At 43.1% G+C, this 17,835-nt stretch overlaps 1 non-coding gene across 1 annotated transcript; it reads left to right on the forward strand.

Annotated features, from left to right (window-relative positions):
- The first annotated feature begins 10,527 nt into the window (after window positions 1-10,527).
- On the forward strand, window positions 10,528-10,718 carry LOC142443901 (U2 spliceosomal RNA). Its single transcript, XR_012783626.1, has one exon. It is a non-coding gene; the product is annotated as a U2 spliceosomal RNA (small nuclear RNA).
- The last annotated feature ends 7,117 nt before the right edge of the window (window positions 10,719-17,835 follow it).

The raw sequence follows: 17,835 nt of genomic DNA on the forward strand, positions 1-17,835 counted from the left end.
TAGCCCACTACCTCACCATGGGTGCACACTGTTGTTATAAAGCAACAGTGAGAAAACTAGATGGCAACTAACATCAAGAAAGGCATTCTCTTCAATGCCTCGAATTAATTAGTCTAGTTAGGACCCAGAGCAAACATCTGTCCTCAAAACAGAAGGGAGGTGAACATAGGTACTCGCTCAGCTGATTTCCACTGTGAAATCATTCTCTGTACCTGCCTATGGGGCCCTTTTGTTCAGTGGTGGTTTTAATCATCTGCCCTTACTAGTCTAATCAATTGAATTCATTGCTAACAGTGATTTGAAGGACGTGATGGACTTAACTAAGGGATAGCCCAAAAGACTTTGCTCCAGGAGGACAAAATACCAGACCACAGGGCATCAGGTGGGGGTGTACTTGTTATGTTTTAAGGATAGGCAAACCCCAGGTTGACCAAATAAATTTTAATAAGGATAAAGATGTCAGAAAGGTGTATCACTGATACTTCAATGAAGAAATGCAAACAAGACTAAAATCAATTAAAAAAGTAGCATGTTCCAAAACAACTCTCCTCCACAAATAATCAGTTCCTAAAACTATCACAAATTTTTTTTGCACTTCACAAGAGTCCACAAAAACATGAATCTAATTGCATTTAGCCTCAAATAGCTAATAAGGGGTCAAGAACAAGGGCTGGCGTTGTCCACACATAACTCCCTGCCACCACATCTGGTCCAACTCACAGCAGAGCTATCACACAGCGCAGAACTCCCTGTAGGACTCCCACGCCTGCACATCTTTTCTGGAGCAGGCAGACTCATCTTCTCTGCACATTTCTGGTGAGTGTGCACAGCTGCCCTTGCAGTCAGCAGCCCAATTTTTAACCCACTGTGACAAAAGCGTTCCTTTCTTCATATACCCCATATGCAATAAAGTATCATTATAGGAACACATGAAAGACCTACAGAAAAAGAAAAGCAGCCCCACAAAGGCCCACCAATTTGTAAGGGAAGCTAATTCCTGAGACATCAGGCCACACAGGGCTCTGCCTGCAAGCACTCACACTTCAAGATGCAGGTCCTTAAATGCAGTCCCTGAGTAGTGAGAGCAACTGAGTGCTCAGCTACCAAACAAAAGATTAGAGACTGAAGGCAGCCTTAGAAGAAATCAGCCAACTTATGAAGTTAGCCAATGAAAATCTTACGGAATATAATTTTACTCTGAAACCACATATGGTCACCATATAGAATCATATAGTAGGCAAAATGATTGATATTTACCAAACTATTACCTAATTGAGATACAAGGAGCTCATTGGTAGCCAATCATTCATGCCATATTCATGAAAGCACAAGGGGCTTTCAAAAAGTTCATGAAAAATGGAATAAAGATTATGGAATTTATCCATGAAATTTTTGAAGCTACTGCATAGCTGTTCCTAATAGATTATGCTAAACAAAATAATGTAATACATTTGTAATAATTTCTCAAATATTGTACATCTTAAAAATCTTTAGGATACCTGTTCATCTTCCATGAAAATTCAGGAAGAATATTAAGCTATTTACATATAACACCTCTCTTGAAGATCTATTAAAGTTGATATTAATTTTAATCTCTAGCTATGGTAAAGAGACCAGTTAGGTTACAGTATAATTGTAGAATTCACATACAAACTTGATAGTTGAAAATTAACAGAATGACTTTATTTTTCTGGGTCCTGCAAATTTTACAAATTCAACTCTGTGGTTTCTCATGTTATAATTAGAAACTCAAACTCATTTTTTACTTTAGAGTTTTTCTTCTCTAAAAGATTTCCAACTTACAGAGGTTCTGGCTTTCCTAAGTGTGTGTACATGCACGCATGTGTGCCTTGCTTCGTTTTTGATGTCCCTGAGCATTACAGATGGTTAACATGGATAGGTGTTCATGGAGAGATTGGAAGTTGGTGTCTCATCAGAGTCTCCAGGGAAGAAAGTCTGAGTGAGGCACTTTGAGAAACCAGTCACTGAAACACCTCTGCAACATCCCTGTGCTCTGACACACCAGGAGTCTCCAGGAGTTGGTGTGGATTTGATGGCATCTGCTTGATTTGACTCATTCCCAGGGGGGAAAATGAATTCTGGCTTCATTTGCTACCCTCAAGGCTGGCAGTTCAACCCCACCAGCAGATCTAAAAGAAAAATATGAGGCTGATTGCTCCTTTATAGATCTCAGACACCTATAGAGGAACACTATGAGTCAGAATTGACTCAGTGGCAGTGAGTTAGTTTTGGGGGGTTAGGGACAATGAATGTTTCTAGGTGGCACCAGCAGATTGGACTGTTCCACTGAGGATTGATGAGGTAAACTCAGCCTGCATTACGGTGGAAGAACAGATCTGCCTCCACTATCATGATGTTCGAGAAACAATATAGAACTGTTCTGCTCTATAACACATGACATAGCCATGATATGGAACTAAATCCATGGCACCTAACCAAAGGGGAAATGGAACATGATGAGCGCATATCCTGTCTATGTATGCACATGGATATTGTGTTGAAAATATGACTAAATCAGAAACAAACACAATTCCCATTAAGAATCACCATGTCTATAATGAACAGCATGTCAGTGTGGCCTATCTAAGTTAGTCCGTGAAGAAGCCCCACTGCTCCAGTGGTTAAAGGACTGGGAGGTCCATGAAATGAAAGCAGTTGTGTTCTATGAGGTGGCCATCTGGTAACACACGATTATAGCCTAGAAACCCCAAGGAGGAGTTTAAGGTGCTATGGCATCACTCACAGAATCCACCGTAGTGCAGTGGACAAAACAAGCCTCTTATCAAGAACATGTGGATAAAAGACTAGAACATTTAAGCATTACCATGCACGGACACATAGAAAATGGTATCTTATTTCAAATAAGATCCTATCTTACTATATATAAGAGTTATATATTTGGATGTTGCCTTGTATTAGAAATAATTAATGACACAATTTTAAAAATGAAGAGCTACTAGTAGGACACATTTCTTGTACAGAAATGCAAACAAATTGAAAAGACAGCTAACTTATGAAAAAAATAAATCAAAAGGATAAAAATAATTTATATACTTAGAATTTGGTTCCAAGAAACTGTTATATCCAGGTCTGAAGACTAATCAGGGCCACACAGAAAAGGATGAAATCAAAAGCTTTACTGGAGCTGGCCGCCAGGAAACAGCTAGGGTTCCATACATCCGGGCCCCAAGCACACTACTCGAACTCTGGTTTATAAAGCAACAAACCCTGGGCAGGTGGGAACACTTTCCGCCTCCAATCACAACTACACAGGCTGACGAGGCGGGATGGAGCAGCTAGGAAACTTCCTGCAGGTATCCAATATGGGCATAGGCAACAGCCCACTAAAATTTTGAATCTAGTGGGTCTGGGGACCAATGTAGAAATAGCAAGCTTAAGTAATGGAAAAGTAGAGAGACGAGTGTCAGCAGGTTAGCAAATGAGACTTAAGTATGCAGCCCTTAGGATGTGGATGTATGTCCACCATTAATGATTTCAAAATCAGTCATGTGGGGAGAGGGGTGGGGTGGGGGATGGGGACCAACTCAATTAAGCATAAGCAAGAAAATACAAAGCTAAATTCAACTGGTTAATTAATAAACACCAGGATATTTCAAAACGTTTTCTGTATCCACTAGGATAAATGACCGATTTAAATTCTATGTAACTGTGAAAATAACTCAAATTTTTTAAAAAGTGCTGATCTTGAGGGCATGTGCCACTAAAATATACCAATTCTCACACATAGTGACACTATAGGGTAGTGTAGAACTGCCCGGTGGATTTTCAACACTGAAACACTACAGGTGAAGAAAATCTATTATTTCTCCAGATTAATACAGAGAAGGACCTGAAAATAAATAAAATAATTGCTAGATTCTGCAAATCAAAAGGATGACAAGGGAAACCAAAATTCTCTATTAAGAAAATTAGTGGATATTAAATCTGGGCCAGCAATACTCTAAGAGCGAAGAGGGATGATAACGGGGTGTTGGCAGGGGTGGAAGAGCGCAGTGTTAGAGAGATGAGCCATTAACACAACCAATCTCTGAGGTGAGGCTTATTAGGGGAAACATCCCCACGTGGGACTCTTCACACTCCAAGTGGAAAGAAAGCTACAGCAGCAGCACACAAATCTCAGGAGCTCTATTAGAGATAGAGCACCCTGAGAGGTGAAAACTGAGTTGCAGAGCAGAGATTGAATTCAGCCAGGAATGTGAAGTTAAGAAAGGCTTTATTTAGGCAGGGAAAGAAATTGCAGGCAGATTCCACAATCCAAGGAGCTAGGTCAAGGAGTATGTGTTGATAAGGGGAAGGCTTTTAGCGCTACAGCTGCAAGGCCTTGAGTCAGGATGTCTCTGTGAATAAATCATGTTGGTTTTCTGCAGACCTGCTTCCCAGAATGCTGGGGGAAGAGGCTTTGTCTCTTGTAAGACTTAATAAATGTTCACCCTAAATGATATTTGAGATTGGAATTCCATTTTACAGTCTAAAGCAGAGCACAAGCTAGCCTCCGATGGGCAGAAATGGTTGAGGGACATGCAGTCAAGATCAGGGTAAAGAGGAGATCCTCTTCAAATAGAGCTCAAAGAGAACATTTATTAAATCTATGAGACAAAGACAACGCAAAGACACACACACATCCTCTGGATGAGGGAATTCACCACCAACAGGAAGTGGAAATGGCTTCCCTGGTTCCCAATTCAGATGTGAGATGAAGAAGGGGAGGGGGAGGGGGAGGGCAAAGGAAATTGTCACAAAAGCATGATTGGTGGCCAATCAGTCCATCACACTGATAGACATTCCATCCTTAGATAGCGGGTTTAGAAGATGGGTCCAGGGCCTCCTGACCAATGCAGTCCAGGCAAGGGGGATAGCACATGGCTCCCTGTCTAGGAGACCCCCTGTACTGTCTCCAGTTTGGTGACCGCCATCAAGGACACACACAGGCAAACCTCCAAGAGAGACTGCCCCTCCCTGGTCTGAGTGGGGAGGTGAAGGTCAGCCACATCCCAAAGCCCTCTGCCTGAGGGCCAGACTACCTACTACCTTGTTTCCTGGGCAGAAAGCATTCAGTGGAGGCTTATTCTATGTGGGGCTCTGCAATCCACATGAGGACTTAATCTATGCGGGGATTTGGGGCTGTCACTGCTCTGGTGCCCTTTTGCAAAGCAAGGTGCTGAGAAGTTAAGCTCTAATACAGACCTCGGTCATCAGTGGGGTGGCCTGATGACTGCAAGGCTGCCTCTCCTTTCAGTAAAGGCCACTCTGGGGTCCCCATGCTCTCATGCCCACGACCTGACATGGAAGGGAGCGACCCCAGGCAAGAACCCATTCCCAATCACGTCTTTCTGGGGTAGAGCTGAGGGTGCAGGAGGAGCTCTGAGCAAAAAAAGACGCCCGAGTATTCCCAGCCCCAAAGGCTGAGGCCTGTAGCCAGCTCAGAAAGGATTTAACAGGAATTGTCCCAGGGGTCGCAGTGAGCTGGAACACTGGCGGACAGGGTGCGGGAACTGTAATTTCCCCTGGAACCCAGACACAGTTGGGGACGCCAGGCCTGCGGGGATTCCGTGCCTGGGATCAGCCCAGAAACACAGAAACTCACTTACCCTTAGAAACTCATGGATGCTCACAGGATCCTTCTCACTCAGAGGAAATGGAGTCAGCAGGAAACTCTTATCACCTGGGGAGGGGGTGGGGTGGTGTCTGTGTGAAGGGGCGGGGCCTAGAGATAATGAGGGCGGCCTGGAGGGAGGGGCCTGGAGGGAGGGGCCTGGAGGGAGGGGCCTAGAGGGAGGGGCCTGGAGGGAGGGGCCTGGAGGGAGGGGCCTGGAGGTGAGGCTCAGGGCTAAGGATCCATTCTTAGTTTCTTCTTAGTCTGGAAATCCTGCAGAAACCTGTGCCATTTGGGTGCTCCTGCTTGTATTTGAAACGCGTTTGCTTTTGAATCACAGCAACACACAAGCCCAGACAGAAAGACAAACTGTAAGAAAAGTGGTGGGTGGAAGGCATACTTTCCAAGTGGAAATTACCCCTGAGAGACACTCCAGCACCTAGGGCCACAGAGACACCCACTTCACTTGATAGGATCTGATGCCATCTGCTGCACTTGACCACCTCAATTCTGGCGTCCACCTGAACGCCTCTCAACCACCCAACTCAAAGAACAGGCCTAAGCCCTGTAGAATCAAGAGGCACAACGGGGAGACCCTTCTCAACCTGCTTCATCCTCAGACACGGATTTCAGGTCCTGCTCCCTGTGCTACAACACGCACCCGAGACTCCTGTCCCTTGATGCATGCCCAGTGAGCATCAAGATGGGAATTCCTGAAAATGCCACAGTTGTCCAGTTGTCATCTCCTCTTCCTCTCCTTCTCCTCCCCAGCTCTCTCCCTCTCCTCACTGCTAAAGATCTATTTCCCCATAATCTGTGGGTTCTGTATGACTCTTTCGATGAAACTTTCTGTGTGAATAAGTGTCTTATTTTCAGCAAGTTCCAGTCAACAATTTGTCCTTCACGGACAGTGTTTCCTTTAATACATTTCATATGTTGAGGTCTCTCCTAGCTACTTCTGTGTCATTGAGTGTTTTTATCAGGAATGGGTGTTAGATATTGTCAAATGCCTTTTCTGCACCTATTAATATGATCGTATGGTTCTTATCCTTAGTCTGTTTATGTAGTTGGTTACATAATAGTTTTTATAATACTGAATCATATTTGCGTCCCTGGTAATAATCCCACTGAGTCAAGTTGAAATATGAACTCAAAGTCAAGGACAGGTGCTCTCAAACTCAATCCATCCCATTTCCACAAATGTAGATATACACTGCTCTGATATATGATCTAATCACTCTTCTAATCCAATAAAATTGTGTAATCATGAAATATGTTGCTTTAGTATTAAAACACCAGTATAATATATCCTGTTGTGGTGTGTTTTATAAATAATTTTACCCTATATACTCTGTAGTCTTAAAATTTTCTTTTGTAGTTCCTCAGGCATTAAAGTAATAAATAAATAAAGTTTCTCATACCAATCTACTACCCTTGTTCAATTTTGTCCTTGATTATTGCTTCATCTTGCAGGTATATATATTAAAATCATGATTATATATTTTCAACAATGATTCTAGAATGATTATTACTTTATTGCTTATTTAAAGAAGAAGCACTCTAACATTTCAGTACTTATACAAGGGAGGTGGTCGTTAGGGGTCACTCAGTGAGTTCCAAATCATAGTGACCCCATGTGCCACAGGGAGAAACACTGTCCTGTCCTGGATCAGCCTCAGATTGTTCTTATATTTGAGCCCGTTGTTTTAGCCTTTGTCAATCTAAAAAGTTTTCCTCTTGTTTGCTTCCCCTCTACCAAGCACCACGGTTGCAGTGATTTATCTCTTGTATTTGTCTCTGGTTTGCAAATACACAAAAACTCTAAGGTTTTACTTATATGGCATAAGAGAATGCATTTAAAAGAACAATAAAGTCAGAGCTGTCATGTGAATTCTGACTCATAGAACCATAGGGAGCAGAGTAAAAGCTCCTTAGGCTTTTGTTTTTTATATTTTATAAACCATAATGTTTCATCTTTACCACAGCAGGTAGTGTCCTTATAAAAATAGTCCAAAACCAAGCAGGTGCTGTAGTGGTTTATTTTCGTGGTCCTCACACGTGGGTAAGCTCCAAATGGAAGTTAAATTGTACTTGAGTATCCAAGAGATGAAGAAAATATTCCTTTTATTTTGTATAAAATTAAAATTGTGTTGTATGGTATGAGTTGGGGGGTGCCAGCCCCCCACAAGTAATCATGGGTTCAGTAAGAACAATTGCATGGTTGAGATATATAAGTATTATATTAAAGTCATCAAGAACATGAGAGCTAGAAGAGAGAGTCAAATAATAGAGTCAGACACACATTTCATGGTAGCATTGCTCACCTCAGTGCCTCTTGGTGATCCACATGGAGAGAGGGGGAAGGGAAGGAAGACAGAAGGACAAGGGGAAAGGGAGGGAGGATGGGAGAGAAGAGAAGAGCAGAGAGAAAGAGAGAGAGAGAGACAGAGAGAGAGAGAGAGAGAGATCACTGCTAATCCAGGCCTATATACCTTTTGGGGGCATGCAAGCCCACTGATTATAGGTAAAGACATACGTCACAGGAAGAATTTGCCCTATAGGTTATACAGCAGTGAGAAGGGGTGGTCTAGGGACATACACCCAACAGGAAGAGACAGGAAGAGAGGGATTGGGGTATACATGTGACAAGATGGGCGGATCCTAGATTTAGGATGATCTGTTCTCTGGATCTCCATAGGAACCATTATCAGTAGGGTGTGAACTCCACCTACAGGAACCAAATAGGTGACTGCAGGTGTCCATTGTCTTTAACAGCAGGGAGCTGGGCCTACTGGTTGGTGACTGACTTTCTTCAGGGAGGATGTCTGTAAGCATCTGACCTCCCCCCACAGTGTTGATATGGTTGATGTATATTAATTGTCTTTCCTGGCCCTATGCACAGCTGTGAGGATTGTAAGACAAGGATTGTAAGAGACCCATTTTTAAAGTGACTGAGGAATCACCTTATAGCGTCTGGGGTCTTAAAGGCTTAAAGATAAACAAGCGGCCATCTAGCTCAAAAGCAACAATGCCCACATGTGCGATCACAAGGTGCCAAAGGGACCAGGTATAAGGCAACATGCAAAAAAAAAAAAAAGAATATATACACACACACCATGGTGAATGAAGGGGGATGTGCAGAGTGGAGACCCAAGGCCCATTTGTCGGTCACTGGAGATTCCCTCATAGAGAGGGTTAGGAGAGGAGTCAGGGTGTGATGTAGTACCGATGAAGAACACAGCTTTCCCCCAGATCCTGCATGCTTCCTCCCCCCAACTACCATGATCCGAATTCTACCTTGCAGGACTGGATAGGGCAGAGGTTGTACACTGGTGCATATGGGAGCTGGAGGCACAGGGAATCCAGGGTGGAAGATACCTTCAGGACCAGGGGTGTGAGGGGCGATGCTGGGAGAGTGGAGGATGAGTGGCTTGGAAAGGGGGAACTGATTACAAGGATCCACATGTGACCTCCTCCCTGGGAGAGGGACAGCAGAGAAGGGGGGGAAGGAAGACTCCAGATAGGGCAAGATATGACAAAATAACAATCTATAAATTATCAAGGGCTCATGAGGGAGGAGGGATCAGGGAGGGAGGGGGAAAAAAGAGGACTTGATGCAAAGGGCTTAAGTGGAGAGCAAATGCTTTGAAAGTGATTAGGGCAAAGAATGTATAGATGTGCTTTATAGCTTTATACAATTGATGTATGTATATGTATGGATTGTGATAAGAGTTGTATGAGCCCCTAAAAATATGTAAATATATATATATATATAAAATATATTCTTATTGCTATATATACGATGTGCACATTAAAATGCTTAAAGGGTTTTGTGAAACTGCAGAAGTCGAATATCTGAAAATACTTGGATACAGTAAAACGTGCTGGTTAGCTGTTTTGCCCGCTGTCAAAAGAATTTTGAAAATATATGATCCTTTGAAATCTTACTTTCTATCACAGGATAAATGTCCTAGAATTTTAGAAGAATTTTTTTAAAAGGAATCTTCAAACATTTGGCTAGAGTTTTCACACAATCAAGCAGCTCTTTTTCAAAATACTATAAAACTTATTAAAGGTGACAAAACTTTGGTAATCGAAGTAGCAAATGAAGTTAATAATTTAGAATTTCAGTGGCAAGAGCAGTTAGAGAATATTTTTCTTCCGTTAACAATCCATAATAGTATAAGCCAACTAGAAGAGCACGGTGCAATAAATCGTGCAAATATCATGAATCACGCTGAAAAGTTCTATAGTAACTGCATAGATTATTTAGAAGAGTGGACAGTACATTATAATGATATTGAACATTTTCATTGGGTTTCAGTAAAACAAGAACTTAAATGGAATTATGTGCAAAAATCATTCGATCATATTACTCAAAATTTCCCATATAGTATTATTTCCGAAAACGATCTTTTTAATGAGGTATTATTATTAAAAATATATTGATAAGGAAAAGGTTAAACCTTGGGCATCAGCAAAACTCACAATAGAGAACAAATGGTTAGAAATATTTCAACATTTTGAAACAAACCATGTTCCATACAATAATGCACTATAAATTGTGAAATACCTGCTGTCCTTACCAGGAACTAATGCTGCGACTGAATGTGTTTTTTCTATGTTAAATAAAGTGTGTACATCAGAAAAATCACAATTAAGTGTTGAGACTTTGAAAGCAATTTCATGTGTGACATAATTTTACAAATTCTTGGGAAAAATTTCATGACCTTTTAAACAACGACAGCAATCTACTCAAAAACTTCAATCAAATGAGAAATGTGTCCAAGAAAAAAATAATACTATACATAATTTTAATGTGTTATATTTGTAAATTGTACTTATGTTGAAATTTGAAAAAATATATTACAATACTGTTTTTGCATTCTATGATCGCTTCTCGGCCTTTTGGCTAAGATCAAGTGTAGTATCTATTCTTATCAATTTAATATCTGATATGTTCTCTATCCGAGGACAATATATTAAATGGATTTTTGGAGCAGGGAGTTGGAATAGGAGCTTGCTCCGTCCACTCCACGCATCGACCTGGTATTGCAGTGCTTCCAGGAACGGTGCACCAAAAAAAAAAAAAAAGAAAGAAAATTTTTGTTGCTCCATATAGACCAAATTTTGATTCAAGAACCCAAGAACCTCCCCCACACCCCACCGACCTTCCCCATAAGTCACTTTATCAATTATGCTGGAAACTGAGAGCAGCATAGTAAAACGCTTAGACAAATAGACATAAGTTAAGAAGCAGACTAAGACTTGGGACAAGAGAAAAGAGGGAAGAAACTGTTGTTGCTGGTTTTTAAATTGCAATATGCTTTCTTCCAGAGTTGATAAGGAACACATTCCCATGGCAGAGAAATTCATTCTATCTCAGTGTCCAATAGAAATTGTCCTCTGTCAAAAGTCTTTTAAGTCCTTTTTTTCCGTGGTTGCCTGATGATCACTGACTACTTTTCATTGTGAGTCCAAATTCTGCTTTTTCACTTGCTGTTTCAATAGCAATGATAAACAATCCTGGCCACACTAAAGATTGGGAAAGTAAAAATTTTGTGGATCATTGACTGTCAAGGACAGACCAATGTCCATAAGGTATTGAATGGGACATTAGATGAATTCAGATAAAGAAAAGACAACCCATGTGATTATAGGTGAAACAATGAAATAGATCAGAAACCTCCTCAGCTAATTTAATGAGGTGTTCTTTCTCTCTGAATTGCTAATTTCAATCATTCAGTGATGTGTTCTATTGTCACTAAGACAAGGTCCATTTTTATCAGGTTTGTGCTCACTTTATTACCTCTGTCTACTTAGAACTGTTCTTAAAGGAAAGACTTAGCCCATTCAATTTTTTTTGTTTTAATATGATGTACTTTTCCTGAATTGCTAATTAACAAAAGTCTAAGAAGTTGGGAAGCAAGCCCTCCACCCACCACTTTTCTGTCAGGTTGCCTTTCTCTCCAGGCTTGTGTGTTATTGTGATTCAAATGCAAGGTGTTTCAAATGCAAGCCGGGTCACCCAGAGTGAACAGCTTTTAGCAGAACTTCCAGACTAGGAAGATACTACAAAGGGAATGGTTGCCACTCCAGGCTTTGAGCTTCACTTCCAGGCCCCTCCCTCCAGGAGGCCCTCATTACCTCCAGACCCCGCCCCTTGGGAAACACCCCACCCCTACCCAGGTGACACAATTTCCTGCAGAACTCACTTCCTCTGACTGAGAAGGTGCAGCCTGAGCGTCCCCCAAGAGTAAGTGAGTCTCTGTTTCTATGCTCAACCCAGGCTCTGAGTCCCCTACAGACCCTGCATCCCCAGCTGTGCCCCGATCCCCACGGATATTACTATTCCTGCATCCTGTCTGCCTGCGTTCCAGGTCGCCACGACCCCCTGGCATATTTCCAGTTAAATCCTTTCTGAGCTGGTTACAAGCCTCTTTGCCTTAGGTCTTGGGAATATGCCGGTCCCCTTTTCCTGCCCAGAGCCCCTCATTCACCCTCACATCTCACGTCAGAAAGGCCTGATTGAGGGTGGGTTCTTGCCTGGGGCTCGTTCCCTCCTTGTCAATCATCAGGCAGGAGAGCAGGGGACCCCAGCGTGGCCTTTACTGCAAGGAGAGGCCAGCCTTGCAGCCATCAGGCCACTCCCCTGATGACCGAGGTCTGTATTAGAGCTTAACTTCTCAGCACCTTGCTTTGCAAAAGGGCACAGTAGCAATGACAGCCCCAGATCCCCGGATAGATTTAGTCCTCACATAGGTTGCAGAACCCCACACAGAGGAAGCTTCCATGGAGTGCTTTCTGTCTAGGAAGCAAGGTTGTAGGTAACATGGCCCTCAGGCAGAGGGCTTTGGAGTGTGGATTACCTTCACCTCTCTCCAGGCAGCTGGGGAGGGCGGTCTTGCTTATAAGCTTACAAGCCTGTGGATCCTTGATGGAGGTAACCAAACGAGACTGTACAGGGGTCTCAGAGGCCCTGGACCAATATTAAAGAAGTGTCTGTCATTGTGAAGTATTGATTGGCCACCAATCATGCTTTTATGACCATTTCCTTTGCCCTGCCCCTCCCCCACACCCTCTTTAGCTCACATCTCAATTGTGAACCTGGGAAGCCATTTCCACTTGTAGGTGGCTTCCCTCACCCAGATGATGTGTTTGTGTCTTTGTGCTGCCTGTATCTCTTAAGAGTTAACAAGTGTTCCCTTTAAACTACACTGAAAATGGGTCTCCAGAACAGATCTGTCCTGTGTGAGCCTCCTCACTCATTTCTGCCACCAGAAACTAGCTTGTACTCTGTTACAAACTGCAAAAGCGACTCCAATCTCAAACATAATTTAAGGAGAACATTTATTAAGTCATAATAGAGACAAAGAATACAAAGACACAAACAGAAGTCACCCGGATGAAGGAGATCATTAGTGGAAGTCAAGGTGTTTTACATGAACCGGACAAGAACAACTCAGTCTCTGGTAAGAAGCTAAACAGTTTATTTAAGGGGGACCGAAAAGAGAAAAAACCTGTGCAGGGACCAGCTCCCTGAAGAGAGGGTGAATGGCTGGTCTCAATCGCTCACGGACTTGGGTTTTTATAGGGGGGGTAAACAATGGGGCCTTTTCAGCTGTGCAAATATGCAAGAACAGAAGCAGACTTTGCAGTTAGCATTGACATTTTAAAAACGTTTTTTTTTTTCCTTTGAGATAAATGTGTGGCCTTATCTTGCAGCTGCTATTTTCTGGCAAATGTTTGCTTGACCTTAACCTCAGGGGACTTTCCATAGCTTGACACAAAATGGAGACTGCTACGAGATGGTTCCACTTAGGCTAACTATCACATTCCTCCCTGTGGTTATTCCACCTGTGAATCTTCCAGGTGCAAGCGTTCAGAGGGCTGTGGAAAGGGTTCACTCTGGCCTACCCGGTCATATGATTTACTTGGTACCATCAACTTGACAGATTGCACTCGGTCTTGTACAAACTGCACTAATTTATTGATGATTAGCGGGCCACAAGTTTGTCCTATTAAAAGCAAAAGCAGAGGGCCTACTAGGCTGGAAGTTAGGGTGGTGAGTCATGGAGACCAGCTAAACATTTGCTGTCTTGGCTTTTTCTGTTTTCTTCTCGCTTGCTTAATCTTTTTCTGACTAAAGCTAAGGTATTTTGATTATTCCTGAATGCTTGGCATAAAAGCAGCAAGTTTCACCCAGAGCCATACAAAGGCCGCCTTGCTTAAGAAATAAAATGTTTAATCCTCGCCTGTTTTGTAATACTACTTTAGCAAGGGAATTGAGGGATTTTTCTAGATAACTGAAAGACTTCTTTAAATCCAGTAAATCATTTTCATTTCCTTGTATAAAGGCCACCATTCCTACTGATGCTGACCCAGTTACACCTAGTCCCACAAATAAAGGAACCAAAATGGGGGCTCTTTTGACTCTGGAATAAGTGTTAAAATGCTGCCACCCAGCTTCCCCTGAATACAGAAATACTTGGGGTAAAATATGAACCAATATACAAAGTCCTTTGTGGTTAGAGGTGAGTAAGGTTGTAGAGAACTGGCAGGGAGTGATTCCAGTAGAACAAGCAAACCACATTCCTGGTGGGGCTTCTAACAGAAAGGGTTCCTTGGAACTGGGTATAACAGAAACACTGGCACAATACTGACTGTACCGTTGGGGTTTCCAGCTGGTTTGGTAACAGTGTCCTTTCCCTTGTCAGTCTTCCAGAGTTAAGGTGGACCTTTCCCCAGCTTCCTTCCACCTGCACACACTACTGTTATTTTTATCATTGGACAGTGTGATGTTGGCTACTGAGGAGGTATCGTTAGATCCAATTCCTACAAAGTAGGGTGGTGCTGGGTTACGACATAGCCAACCATCCCTGGTGAAGTTTGGGTTAGTAGCATTTATAAAAGCCAAAAAAGGGTTCTAGGGTTTTTACTTCTACTAACACAGAGGGAGAATGGCTGGTCTCCATCACTTCCAGACTTGGGTTTTTATAGGGTGGGGTAAACAATGGGGGTTTTTTAGCGGTGCAAGCAAGCAAGCAAGAACAGAAGCAGACTTTGCAGTTAGCCTTGACATTTTGAAACGTCGTTTTTCCTTTGAGATAGATGTGTGGCCTTATCTTGCAGCTGCTTTTTCTGGCAAATGTTTGCTTGACCTTAACCTCTGGGGAATGTCCATAACTTGACACAAAATGGAGACTGCTACAAGATGGTTCCACTCAGGCTATTACACTTTGTCTTTCCCTCCAAATGAATGCGTAAGGCCATGTAAATAAGGTATACGAAACTAGAACAAGTGGGACACACACACACACACACACACACACGCACACACACCACCACCCCTTTACGGCCATGCAAATAAGGTGTATGAAACTAGAACAATCTAAGCATGGCGCCCTCCTCCAAGTCTGTGCAGGGCAGGGCCGGAAGTGCGTGTCACCAGCGTCTGGCGTGTATTTTGGCCTTTGGCGGCCGCCTTAGTCACACACACCGTCCCCGGACACTCGGAGCTGCCGCGGGAATTTGAAGAGGGTCCTGAGCACCGGCGGGGCGGTGGAGCCTTTGGGAAGTAAGTGTAAGTTGTCGGGACGGTGGTGAGTGAGGAGAACAAGTGCGTTTCTGTCTGAAACTGGGTGAGTGACGCGGGGACGGGCAGCGTCAGGACCCGGGCTCCTGAGGGCGAGGCTGGGCAGAGGAGCTCGGTGGGCAGCAGGCGGTAGCCATGCTTTCTGGGGTCCGACAGGGAGAGCACCCACTGCAATCGCCGGGCTGTCCTGCCCGTCAGGGCCAGAGGGCTTTGCGCCTCTCCCTGAACGACAGAATTCACTGGATGGACAACCGTTTATAATTTTATGAGAGCTTCTTAAATTCTGAGCGCTCCAATTTGCAAAAAGTGGTGGCCTCAGTGGTTACAGATTGGGCTGCTAACTGCAAGGTCAGCAGTTCAGGATTATGAGCCACACCTGGACAGAAAAGCAGGGTTTCTACTCTTGTCAAGAGTTACAGTCTCAGGAACCCACCCGGGGCAGTTCCAACTGCTCCTAAAATGTCGCTATAATTGGAATCCACTCAATGGCAGTGAATTGGGTTTTAGGTTTCTATTGCTGATGACAGTGATAACAGTGTCCATTTGCTGCACCCAACTTTGATTAAGCCGCCATTAAATTCTCTCTGATCATTAACGAAGTATATAGATCATCCCTCCCACTGGGAAAATGCATTAGAAAGTAGATCGTCTGAACTTTGCAGCCAGCCCTCTTTGCGGGCCTGCCTCGGTGTATGCCTGATGCAGGTCACCTTACTGAGCACAGAACAAGGGACATTGTCGTGACTGTTGCCTTGACTGGCTTTGTATGAAAGCCCTGGACCAGTCTTGTAAGTCCTTCTATTGAATGAGGTGCATGTCCTACTCATGGTCCCTTTCCTGCTTCTGAAGTCCCACCTGTACCTGTGATGTATTGATCTGCCTCCAGTCATGATCTGCGACATGCCTTTTGTTCTATGCCCTGTTATCCAGGGTCCAGGCTGTGAATCCTCAGGTGTTATTTTGACCTCGTGCTAGTGGTCTCCCTTATCCATATGGTGTGTGTCTTTTGTTGTCTCTTAAAGTTCCATAAATATTCTCCTTAAATTATATTTGGCATAGGGGTAACTTTTGTACCCTAATACACAATGTGGATCCTGAATGACTCAAGATACAGTTCTACTTTGGGACAGCATCTTGACAGCCATACCTGCAGCTAAAATGCGGCCCTGCAGCCCCTTGGCTTCTGTCCTGAATGGGCTAGTGTTACAAAGGTCTTTTAGTTCTGCAGATAAGTGCCCACTCTGTCCCTTAGCCTCACGGACCTCTATGTAGGTTGGCAGATCTGGTTCCCCAGATAAATACTCAGATGTACACCACTTCACGTATTAACCTCCTGCCCAGAGGCACTCAGCTCTCTTGTTCCGTGCCTTGGGAATTGCACTGCTCTGTTTCAGTCTCTTGGTTCTGCTGCCACCATGTCTCTGTTGCTGCTTCTCCCCATCACTTCCTCTCTTGTGTCACAGCTGCCTGTCTGCTGGATTGAAGAGTTTCAGTCAAGAATCTGAGTTTCAAAGGCCCCTACTCCTGGCTCTTTCTCTCTCTTTTTTCGATGGTAGTGAGATCCCAATTTCTGTCTGAGAAATGCCTCAGTTAAACCTAACAGACGTCCAATGTGACTCATTTCCAGGTTGGGTTTTCAGGCAGCTTATTTGCATAGCCCCAAGTCTCAAGGGTACCAATCTATTGTTTGGCAATTTTCACAATTCTCTTAAACCAAAAAAACCAAACTCACTGCCATCAAGTTAACACTGACTTATAGCGAGCCTGTATGACAGGGTACAACTGCCCCATGTGGGTTTCCAAGACTGTCACTCTTCAGTGGACTAGAAAGCCATGTCACTCGTGAAAGAAGAAATCCCCAACTTACTTTCTAGGAGAAATTGGTGGTTTCCAACTGCTGACCTTGCTTTTAGAAGCCCAACAGTAACCACTGTGCCACCAGATCTCCTTTTCCTCATTCACATTGTCAGATGACACACCCACCTAAATATTTGGAAGGAGTTAAGGGGCCATCGCAAGGAAGACGTAGAGGCAACTCATTGCATTGGGTTACTGCAAATAATGCTACAATAAAATGTTACTTGTCTTGGAGTTCAAAAGTGCACTCACTATGGGGGGATATTTACTTCTTCATTCTTATATACATACATGTATATAGATTTTAAACTAATAGATGATGTATAAGTGTTTAATTTGGAGCCCTGGTTTTGACATGTGTTAAGTGTTGGATTGCTAACCTCAAGGTTAGAGGTACAAACTCATCAGCTGCCTGCCGTGGCTTTCTAGTCTCAGAAAGTATAGAACAGTTCTCCTCTGTCCTATCGGTGCTTATATGTGTAACTCTCCTTGATGGTGACTTTGAAAGTGTTTCTAAAGTGATTGTACAATTTACAGCTCCTGTAGAAAAATAGCATTCCGTTTATAATAGTTCTTTATATAGCCCATTTCAAACTTTCCAGATGCTTTAATTAACACCATCATCATAAAGGTTCATTGATTTGTCATTCTCCTTGAGAGTCCCACAGTAAGGAATTGATATTCCATGTGCTTTGAGGTAGCGGTCCAGCTTTATTGTTTCTTCTTTTTGACATGTGTATTTGGTTGT

This window comes from Tenrec ecaudatus, chromosome 3, assembly GCF_050624435.1.
Source record: "Tenrec ecaudatus isolate mTenEca1 chromosome 3, mTenEca1.hap1, whole genome shotgun sequence".
NCBI lineage: Eukaryota > Metazoa > Chordata > Mammalia > Afrosoricida > Tenrecidae > Tenrec > Tenrec ecaudatus.